The 12,033-nt window shown below is 39.4% G+C and overlaps 1 protein-coding gene and 1 pseudogene across 21 annotated transcripts in view; both read left to right on the plus strand.

Moving 5' to 3' along the window:
- VPS13B (vacuolar protein sorting 13 homolog B) overlaps nucleotides 1–12,033 on the plus strand; it is a 779,033-nt gene that overhangs the window by 322,028 nt on the left and 444,972 nt on the right. The window lies entirely within an intron of this gene.
- Nucleotides 6,875–7,217, plus strand: LOC138849949 (RING-box protein 2 pseudogene; annotated as a pseudogene).

Raw genomic sequence — 12,033 nt, forward strand, 5'->3', positions numbered from 1 at the left:
TTCCCAGAATTTCATTAATTTGAGTTACCATAACATGTGATTTAAACTGTTACGCCAGTAATTTGAAAGCTCTCTAAGAGTACATTGTGATGTTAAGAAGTACATTGAAAGTTTTTCAAATATGGATTTCTTTGGAAATAAGTTTCTTCTTTTTTATATGAACTGGCAAGAATTCAGCAGAAATTCAACCAAATTGTTTTGCATGCAGTCTTTCACCCCCTTTTAGCAGTCAGAACAAGATTATAGTTTCCAGATGAAATTTTGAATGTCACATAGTGATGACATATATTTTCCTAGTTGGCTCAGCATGAGATGCAATTTTGCATGCCATGTCACGCTGACTTGCAGAATCCAAAAGCCATTATTTCCCAAGGGGCTTTCAAGAGTGATAGTATAGAACATAGCTTGTATTTTGATGAAAAGTCTCAGGCTTTATTGCAATTCTTTAGTAAATTGCTTTAAACATTAAATATTATATAATCTTTAGAAATTTAACAGCGTATTAACCATATAAAATCACTTTCTCTTTATTTAAATTTCTATTGCCAAATAAAGTTGCTAAAATAATCAATATAAAATATATAGAGATAATTAGAAAGATATGAGAGGTAAGCCAGTAGACTGGGAGCAAAATCCCCAGGGTTTATTATTATTATTATTAATTTAGTTCAAAGGGGGAAAGAGAGAAAGAGAACTCTCCAATCTGCTGGTTCATGCTCCAGATGATTATAGTGGGAGCTGGGCTTCAGTGCAGGTCTTCTCGGTGGATAGCATGGACCCAACTATTTGAGCCATTGTCTGCTGTCTCCCAGGACGTGCATTAGCAGGAAGCTGGAAGTGGAAATGGAGCTGGGACATAAACCCAGGCAATCTGATGTGAGATGCAGGCATTTGGCCAGTGGCTTAACTGCTATACCAAATGACCTTCCTTATAGATCACAGTTTTAATGTTTGAATCTTAAAAGGAAAGCTGTTTATATAGAAGACCAACTCTATACTAAGTAAAGATCTCTACAGTTCGCACCCACACAGACACACAAAGTACCTCCATATTCCTAAAGCTGTACCTATTAAATTTATATTTATTAAATAAAAGCTTTCTAAATAAATAAATTAATAAATTAAATTTAAAGAAAGCTGTAAACCTCACATGTGGTGAGGTTAACAGCCCTTGATATTCTTTCTTTTCCTATTTAGATCCCAGCTATCTGCAAGTTGCCCTAAAACCTAGTATATCAGTTCTTGGCTACATATTTTTTATTTAAGATTGATGATCCTTGTCTAAACAAGATAAGAATCGGAGAACTCAGAGGGCTTCCATAGCCTTGGAAACGCATGACTGGAGCATAGGGAGATTACTGATGCCATAGACAGGAGTGTCAATTGGTAAAGTCAACAACAGGAGTCACTGTGCAGTTACTCCTCATGTAGGATCTCTGTCCTTAATGTGCTGTGCATTGAGATTTAATGCTATAACGAGTACTCAAACAATATATTTCACTTTGTGTTTCTATGGGGGTGCAAACTGTTGAAATCTTTACTTAATGTATACTAAACTGATCCTCTGTAAAAAAAAAAAAAAAAAGAATTATCAACTCCCAACTTGACTCTCACTGGGATTAAACATGACAATAGGTCTGATCTGATTTCATCATCATTTAAAAAAAATCATCTATTATTTTTCACTTTGTTTCTGTGTGGGAGCAAACTGTTGAAATCCTTACTTAATGTATACTAAGCTGATCTTCTGTATATTAAGATAATCGAAAATGAATCTTGATGTGAATGGAAGGGGAGAGGGAGTGGGAAAGGGGAGGGTTGTGGGTGGGAGGGACGGTATGGGGGGGAAGCCATTGTAATCCATAAATCGTACTTTGGAAATTTATATTCATTAAATAAAAGTTAAAAAAAAAGATTGATGATCCTTTTTTATTTGTCTGACATTAATCTTCTTTTTCTCTATTTAAAAGGTGTCTCATATCTAATTGTTTTTAGTATCTCTGCTTAGATGTCTTACTGTCGCTCCCCCATTCGCGGAGGAACGACACTGGACCCTGCGCTGTTCTTTTGTCTGCTCGGCCCTTTCTGGGTTTGCTGCTGGTCCTTCCCGGGTTGGCTGCCAACCCCTCCACCTCCGTGGAGGGGCGGCTCCCCCTGCCACTTTCCCCACTTCCGCGGAGGAGCGGCACACCGCCGGCCGGCTCTCTCGGGGGCTGCACAGGTGTTCTTTCAGATGTTCCTGGTGCATGTTGTCTCTCTCCTCCTTTATAGTCCTCTTCCACCAATCCCAACTCTGCTACCCACATGCCGAGCACACTGCTCTCCTCCAATCAGGAGCAGGATCAGCTCCTGCAGCTTATCAGTCAAGTTGGCGAGAGGCAGCTGCGTAGAAGTTGTTTGGTCCTTTCTCAGCGCCATATTGTGGGAGAGCAGATGCATAGAATAAGTCTTAATTCCAGTAACTTAGTCTAGTCTTAGTTGCTCCCCACATCTTACCAAGCACTCAAGCCTAACATCCTTTTCCGCTTGCCTTGTAAATCTGTACAACTTTGAACCTCTCCTTCCATCACTGTTGACCATGTTACTCAAGGCTGGCATCTAGGATTCACCCTCATTATCTCTTTTTCTTGTCCACTCTGCTTCCAACTTGTATCTTAAATCTTACTATGTCTTTGTATATCATGTCCCCGACAAGCCACATCATTTCTTGTGCAGAACAGTGCAAGGGTATTCTAACTATTTTCATTGGTTTAATCCATCTTTATTTCATCCTGATTTCACTTACCCCGTTCCATTTTTCCAGATGAAAAAAACTTCTTACTAAAAGTCTAAAGTGGGTCATATCATTCTATGTTTAAAATGTGTTAGTTGCTCCTTATTAAACTTTAGATAAAACCCAAACCCCTCACTGTGGCTTCTGACATTTGACCTTTTCTCAAGTGTATCTGAGTGTTCTGTTCCAACTTTTGTCAGTTTTCTCTACATCAATCCTCTTGCATTTGCTCATACATTTCATGCTTCTTCTCTGGGGTCTTTTGCATATGCTGTTTCTATAGTTCCCATTATTTTATTTCTCTCTTCATAGCTATGTACTTATTTTATACTCCAAGTCTTACACTCCCAAATGTTTTTTGGGTGAGGAGTAGAGACAGGGTCCTCCTCTCTAGAATATATGTTAGGGACCTTTATGACTTGTTCACTTTAGTATTTCCTCAATGTAACAGCTATCTCTGGCACTGAGCAGACATGTAATAAATAGTATTTACATGAATGAATAAAATCTTTTTCTCTTTTGCTGTTTTTTATTGAGGAGCAGAAAAATGACATTCCTTAATCCTTTCTACCACCTGCCCTTTAATGGATTTAAATTTCTGTCCTTTTCATTTGTTTTCCCAGGTTTACCAATTATATTTATCAAAGATTCAGGTGGTGGTAGAAGCTTGTGGTACAATTTCAATTGGTGTACATAATCTTTCAGTCCTCTTACATCAGAAATTTCGATATGTTTTTAAAATGTTAAATTATAATCCAAGTATATGAAGGACGCTGAGGTAGAATTTTACCTTTAGTCGCTCAGTCAATAAATGTAATCTTAGGTTTCTATCATGTTCTTTTTCTCATAGATACGATTCTAAGAATATAGTTTGTGATGTTCTTAAGTTTGTGCTAAGTGCTTTGGGAAACTTAGCTAGCATATGCCATTGCTTCAGTTGTGAATTTTAGGTTCTAACTGGAAGAAGAAAAGTAAAATGCAATAAGATGGGCTTTTTAGAACTCAGCAAAATTTAGGGATAGAAACCAGTAGCACAAACTTTTAGAATTGGAAAAGTTTTCTCTGCAGAAGTACAACTTGAGATTGCTGAAATGGACTGAGTTTGGAGCCGACAAGAGAGGGCAGTTACTTGGATGGGAAAAACAGGGTTAAGACATTGATTGGGGTGGTGAGGTTATCAAAAAACTGTACTTCTACGATTTTTAAAATTTTTTCGTATCATCCATTTCTTCTTTAGAATGTAAGCTTCTCAAAGGTGTGACCCCATCTTATATGTGTTTATTTCTCCAGAACCTATCCACAAGTAGGCACTCAGTAGTGCTTTTGAATTGAGCTAAGCAGCTTTTCTATAGCTTCTCAGAAATCTTGGAAGAAGCCAGCATTTTGCTTTATCTCATCTTCAAGTGTTTTCCCAGCCACATGAGTGGAATAGAAGAATAGCAGTATAGTAAGATTCACAAATACATCTTGTTTGCCTTTATTCCTGTTGTTTTGAAATTCCCTAAATCCTTCTGAGATCTCCTAAGATTTGAGGAAATAAGGGATTGGGAGAAAGCTAGCAGAGAATGATCCCTTCTGCAGTTCCACAACCCAGTATTTTTGCCAGTTTTTAACCTTCATGGAATAATAACACAGACATCGCAGAGAGAGCACTGCAAAGAGGCATGGACGAAGAACTCAAGGAGACAGGAGGAGGCCAGATTTTATTGGGACTTATAAACCATTGCAAGAACTTAATGGTAGTAAAAGTAAGATGGGATGCCATAGAAGGGTTTGAATAACTTTTGGGTTATTTTACTAGTATCTCTCTGGATGCTGTGTTTAGAAGAACTTGCAGGGTTGAAAGTACATAAGTAGGTCAATCAATTGCCATATAGCCATTGCCATTGAGTGTGCCTGTGATTGTGGTTACACGGACCAGGTTAGTTTCCAAGAGGATACAAGGTCAAATTCAGTGTCTATTTTGAGATAAAGTCAGTAAGATTGTGGTAATTGTTAGTATGTGTGATTAAAGGAGAGGAGTCATTTTTTCCCCTCCTGACATACAGAAAAATAAGACTTGAAGGCCGGTAATATGAAGAATATGGAGGCAGAGGGAAACTCAAGAGTTTTATTTTGGCCATGGTAAGCTTGAAATTTCCCTTGACTATCCAGATATAGATATCAGTTGGGCATTAGATAAATAGTCTAGAGTTCAGAGGATAAATCCAGACTGCTCCCTGGAAACAGAATCTTTGTAGAGGTTGCGTAAATCCATGACTTTGAGTGAGATCATCTGAGAAGAGAGTGCTTGTAGAGAAGAGAAATGGTCCAAGGACTGAACTCTTGGACCTTCCACCATTCAGAAGTCTGGAAAACAAAGAACTAGTAAGAAAACGGAAAAGGATCTGCCAGTGAAGTTGGAGGGGAACATAGAGAGGAAGTGAAGAAAGTGTTTCCAGGAGGTGGTAATGACCCACTGTTTCAGCTGTTAGTGTTGTCAGATAGCTCTAAAAAAAATACCAGAGTCTCAGTGATTCAACACAGTAGAATTCGTTTCTTGGTCAAAGAAAGATGATTATTACATTCACAGTCTGGTAGCGCTCCTCCAGCAGTGAGTCAGGCACTTTCCATTTAGTCACTCTGCTGGTCCTGAGGGCCTCATGCTCAGAGAACAGCTTTAGGAGATTTGGGAGATTTTGCTAATGATGTAACATGAGTTCTGGATGGCAGAACCCAGGAGATTCCAATGTTGTAGAGTGAGAGATGTGGTCAGATGAGGGTTTCCTGAATCTGCTGGGTGATGAGAATCAAATCTTTCTTTTTTTTTTTTTTTAAGATTTACTTATTTATTGAAAAGCAGAGTTTTACAAGGGGCAAGTGGAGAGACAGAGAGCGAGATCGTCCACCTGCTGATTGACTTCCCAAATGGCTACAATAGCTGGAACAGGGCCAGTCCAGAGCCAGAAACCAGGAACTTCCTCCAGGTCTCCCATGTGGGTTCAGGGACCTAAGTACTAGGGTCCTCTTCCACTGCTTTTCTAGGCACTTTAGCAGTGAGTTGGATCAGAAATGTAGCAGATGGCTCTCAAACCAACACCCATATGGGATACTGGCATCACAGGCAGAAGCTTTACCCACTACACGACAATGTTATGGGTGTTGAGAACCTTAATTATCTGAGGTGCTCTCAGAATTTTTGGGCTTCACTCAGTTGCTGATGTAAATGGAAGATAAAGGGTATGAAGGCATTACACTGAGGTTTATAAAGCAGAATTAGATGACAAGGCTGCGGGGAGCGAGAGGGAGTGAGATATGGTATTTCCAGGATTACTTAGGTTGTGTGGCTTTCTTACTTTATAACAATACAGGAGTATATGTATCAGACACCATTTGCAGACCCTCTCAATCAGTTGTGCAAAATTTAACTATTTCCTGTAGCAGTTACAGAACTTAATTTGTCTTTGATTCTCATTTCTATTGGGTTAAAGAAGTAAAGTAAATACAGGGTCAATTGAGAGTCTCCTGGAGTTGTGTCTGATCTTCAGGGGAGTGATACTGAGACAGGAATTTGACTCATACCTGGATTCTATGTCATCATCCCCTCTCTCAGGCAATAAAAATAGAATGCTGGAGCAATCCTTAGAAGTGGGAACCTCTGTTAATCCCTGAGCATTTGAAACAAGTTTGAGGAAATGAAATTTAAATGATACAATCAATAATACATCTTTATTATATACTTACAATGATTGTAATTACATAGGACAACTTAAGTCACCAAATAAAATGCAATTTCTAGGCCTAGAAGTTTTCTTTTTACCACATGGACCCCCACAAAGTAGTGAAGGATCAGAACTTATTTTTCGTTTCTCCACTTAAAAGTAAAAAATCAAACATAGGTCAAATAAATATTTTTCATGAATTTATTTTTTAAAAAATTTGGACGATGTATTGGGATCAAATTAAATTCAAACCAAGTTTTCTGTATTACTAATCAAATAAAATGGGAATATTTGGGGTGTATTAACATGACCGTTCCCCAGTTGGTCTCTTTGTTTCCATTCTTTTCCACTAATGATAAGATCACTTTGGTATTAATGTAACTTCGGAGGCCCTCCTGCCATGGCCGATGTGGAAGATGACGAGTAGATCTGCATCCTGTCCTCTCACTCCGGGAGCACACTCTCTGAAGAAGTGGCCATGTGGGGCTGGGACATGAAGTGCAACACACGCACCATCTGCAGGGTCCAGGTGATGGATGCCTTTCCTAGATGTCAAGCTGAAAACAAACACGATTGTGTTGTGGTCTGGGGAGAATGGGATCATTGCTTTCACAACTGCAGCATGTCCCTGTGGGTGAAGCAGAAGAATCACTGCCCTCTCTGACAGCAGGGCTACGTGGTCTGAGCGCGCCAGAGGCCTTCCCAGTGCCATTGTTTGGAGCCCTGGTGGATCTTGTTTCCAAGTGCCCTACAAAGGCTGCAACACTGCAGGGATTAACTCTTCCAACAGGAGGCCGAGGGTCTGTAGGCCTGTTGGACAATCAGAGGTCTGGGTTAGCATTTTGTCAATCTTATTTTCAGAAATTTTTCACAATTAAGAGTATAATTTATTAAAGATGGTCTTTCCTACCTCTGTGGTGTGTGCCACACACACACACTATTTAGAAGTGCTATTAAAGAGAAGAGAGTCCAAACTGAATGACCTTTATAACTTACCTGTTGACATACAAGAGGCAATGGAAGCAGTTCCATTAAGAGAGAACTTCTAGGCCGGCGCCGCGGCTCACTAGGCTAATCCTCCGCCTAGCGGCGCCGGCACACCGGGTTCTAGTCCCGGTCGGGGCGCCGGATTCTGTCCCGGTTGCTCCTCTTCCAGGCCAGCCCTCTGCTGTGGCCCGGGAGTGCAGTGGAGGATGGCCCAGGTGCTTGGGCCCTGCACCCCATGGGAGACCAGGAAAAGCACCTGGCTCCTGGCTCCTGCTATCGGATCAGCGCGGTGCGCCGGCCGCATCGCGCTGGCCGCGGCGGCCATTGGAGGGTGAACCAACGGCAAAGGAAGACCTTTCTGTCTGTCTCTCTCTCTCACTGTCCACTCTGCCTGTAAAAAAAAAAAAAAAAAAAAAAAAGAGAGAGAACTTCTATATATCTTCTGGCATTCAAAATGTGGGGCAGGTGTTTGCCACAGCAGTTAAGTCTCCACTTGGAATATGCATATCAGAGTGCCTGATCTTTATCCTGGCCTTCCTACTTCCAGTCCAGTGCCCTGATGATGCACATTCCAAGAGGCAGCAGGTGAAGGCTCAAGTACTTGGGTTCCTGCTGTCAATGTGAGAGAGCCAGACTGAGTTCCAGGCTCATCATGACTTTGGCCTGGCCCAACCCTGGCTATTGTGGGCATATAGGGAGTAAACCAGCAGAGAGAAGATGTCTGTGTGTCTCTCTTTGCCTTTCAAATAAAATGAATGTAAATTTAAAAAAAAAGTATTGGAGCTGGTATTGTGGCACAGCAGGTTAAGCCTCTATCTGCAATACTGGCATCCTATATCAGAGTGTGGTTTGAGTCCCAACTGCTTAGCTTCCAATTAGATCCCTAATCATGTGCCTAGAAGAACAGTGGAAAGTGGCCCAAATGCTTGGGCCCCTGCCACCCACTTGGGAAACTTGTATGGAGTTCCTGATGGGGCTCTTGGTTTCTGCCTGGACCAGACTTGCTTTCTATGGCTATTTGGGAGTAAACCAGCAGATGGAATGTCTCTCTCTGTCTCTGTCTTTGTTTCTCTAGCATTCTGCCTTTGTAAGTAAACAAATCAGGATAAGTACCTGGCTCCTGCCATCGGATCAGCGCTGTGCGCCGGCCGCAGCGCGCCAGCCGCAGCGGCTATTGGAGGGTGAACCAACAGCAGAGGAAGACCTTTCTCTCTGTCTCTCTCTCTCACTGTCCACTCTGCCTGTCAAAAAAATAAAATTAAAAAATTAAAAAAAAAGAATTTATTTTATTTATTTGAAAGGCAGAGTTGCAGAGAGACAGAGAGAGATCATCCTTCTGTTGATTTGGTCCCAAAATGACCGCAATGGCTAAGGCTGAGCCAGACCAAAGCCAGGAGCCAGGAACTTCTGTGTCTCCCATGTGGGTGCAAGGGCACAAGCACTTGGGCCATCTTCTTCTGCTTCCGCAGTTGCATCAGCAGGAAGCTGAATTGGAAGTGGAGCAGCTGGAGCTCAAACTGGTGCGGCTTTACCCACTGCACCACAACGCCGGCTCCATAAATCTTTATTAAAAATAAGAAACAAAGAATCAAATTGTATTATACTACCCTGCTTAAAAATTTCCACTGTTATCTTAGAACCTTAAGGATTAACTTTATTACTGCAATGGTTTTTTTTATATTTGTTTATTGGAAAGGCAGAGTGACAGGGAGAGAGAGAAAGAACAATCAATCTTCCATCCACCGTTTTACGCCCCAAATGCCTGCAATAGCCAAGTCTGGGCCAGGCTGAAATTAAGAAATAGGAACTCCATCCTTGTCTCCCACGTAGCTGGCAGGAACCCAAGCACTTGGGCCATCTTCTGTTCCCCAGGCACATCAGCAAGGGGATGGATTAGAAATGGAGCAGCCAAGATTCCAACCTGTGCTCCCATAAGGAATGCCATCTCTTTGGTAGCTTAACATGCTATACCACAGTGCCAGCCCCTAGTGTGATATTCATGGACTAAATCTTGGTTACTATTTTCACCCTACCTCAGCTATACTTGTCTGACTTCTTGTGCAGTGTATTTCACTCACACTAAACTACTTGTCATGCATTTTATACCTCTGTGCCTTTGTTCTTGTTCTGTCTTCAATTTCTGAATTTATCTCAGTTCAACTTTGTGCAACTTCCTTTGTGAAGACTCCTTTGCCAGTGGTTGCTTGAATTATTCAGTCTTTTTGTGTTCCTAGAACATGTTATAGTTTAGCATTTATCATTCTTTATAGTAATCGTTGTATACTCATTTAGTGCTCTGGTATGTAGTAAAGAGACATTGAATAATATTTTTGAGTCTATGATGATCAAGATTATTTTCTATCTTCCATTTCCTCCTTTCTTCTCTTTTTTATAGTTTTAATTTCTCTCTAACCCCTTGTAAGTAACTGTCAAGATTAAAGTTCAGGTAATGACTTAACTACAGAATGAGAAAGAATGTGAAGGATACTAGTGAAGGTCAGGCATCAAATATTTATACTAGTTTAATAGTCCAACATGAAAATCAGCTTTCTTGTTTTTATAGGCCCAGTTTGAGCAATTTGTTCTTTTTTATGAAACTTAGTTATGAGCATATAATATTGGAAAACAATGCCAGACTGGCAAGAGATACAGCTGTAAGCAAAAAGGCATCCTTTTCCAAGCTAAAAATTATTGATGCTTAAGCAAGATCTGTTGGTATTGTGAGGAAGCATTTTGGCCCATTCCCTACCCTGTACTGTTATATCTGGAGGCAGACATGTTGGTTGTTGCTATACACACACTGAGATGCTTATAGAAGATAAAACTTTATATATATATATATATATATATATATATGTAGGTATATGTATATATATCTATGTATGTATATATGTAGAGAGAGAGTGATTTGTTTGGGAATTAAGGTGAGGATGAAAGAATTTTAAAGGTTTCATTGGATCAGTGTGGTAATCTGTAAATAACTTGAAGGGTAGATTCTAGAGACATTGGTTTCTTTGCTTTACATCAAAGTTCCCATGAACTTTTTGAAGACCCCCTTCCATGCAAGGATTTCAAAATTTTTTTTCACCAGGAAGAAATTATGTTTTAATTCTAGTTTCAAGTTCTACTGTTTGAAGTACCTTTGCACATTGTAAGAAAGTATTAATCAGTGCTGTTTTTCTCCCTACCCACTTCTCCCTCCCTCTCTCTACTACTTCATTGTTTCCTTTTTTCTTTTTCTTTCTTGACAGACCTTTAGAACCTCTACCCTGCCCTATGATTTTCCATTGAGATTTAAACCGCATTATTTTTCTCTTGAAAGTTATGGATGAGCTAATTGAAATCTAATAATTGAAATGATCTTATGATCATGTATCTTGAATTGGTAGAATAAAAAATGAGACCTAGGTTTCCTGATTCCCTCTAGTACATTCTTTGCAGAAACATATATCAGTCCCACTGGTATGTGAAATTCGAGCACTGAAGAGTTTTAGTTCATTTTCATTTTAAATCTTAAAGCCAAGTTTTTTTTTTTTTTTGACTCTTTGATATTATGAAGTAACCTTATTATTGTGAGACTTGAACTTCAAGAACCTAATCCATTTGGTATCGAATGTCGATGTTTGGTGCCATTGGTTTAAACATATTATCAGGTACTTAGAGTTACCATTTACTATCATTACTCAACCCTTCAAAATAAGAACAGAGATTTTTGACATACTGAATTTGGGTAATTGTTACCAGGTTCCAGTTTAACCTGAAGAAGGTAAAGAAATGTTTTGATATAAATCATTGAAATGTTGAAATAAAAAAATGCCATCCTTTGATTTTGGGGACTAAAATTTCTAGCTCACTTCTTTATCAATTTTATTAAACTGATAATATGTTAATAAATGTGCATATAAAGATTATTTCTCAGTGGGGGAATGGGCATAACCCAGATAATGTCTTCACCAGCCAAATATTAACAACTACCATGTGTTGGCTTTTTTTTTTTTTTATTTAATGAGCATAAATTTCCAAAGTACAGCTTATGGATTACAATAGCTTCCTCCCCCCCCACCCCCGTAACTTCCCTCCCACCCACAACGCTCCCCTCTCCCACTCCCTCTCCCCTTCCCTTCCATGTGTTGGCTTTACCTTATCACTATGCTAAGTTACTTCTTTGGGAGAGAGAGACATTCAACAGGTTAAGATGTCACCAAGAAAGATGAAGTACTCTACAGCATTGTTTTCAAATTCTAAGAGATTATAGAGGGAAGGATCAAATAGAATTTTGTAAAGTCAGTTACCAGTTCTCAGAGTAAATGACATTTAAGTTAGAATTGGAAAAAAAAATCAAATTTCAGATCTGGTAATCTTCAAGTTTTCTTCTATATGAAATCATTATTGAGTTATCATTTTCATAATCTCTTTTTATATTACATATATATTTTATATTACAGCACTTAAGGTTAATAATACTTACTTTTGTATAGATCAGGAACCTGACAATTTAAGAGATTAGATAGCTTTTCTAAAATCATCCAGCAAATGGCACAGCTAAAACATTAACTTAAGTTGGCTCCAAGT

This window comes from Oryctolagus cuniculus, chromosome 6 (assembly GCF_051225735.1).
Source record: "Oryctolagus cuniculus isolate XC-2025 breed Fujian yellow rabbit chromosome 6, ASM5122573v1, whole genome shotgun sequence".
NCBI classification, from domain to species: Eukaryota; Metazoa; Chordata; class Mammalia; order Lagomorpha; family Leporidae; genus Oryctolagus; species Oryctolagus cuniculus.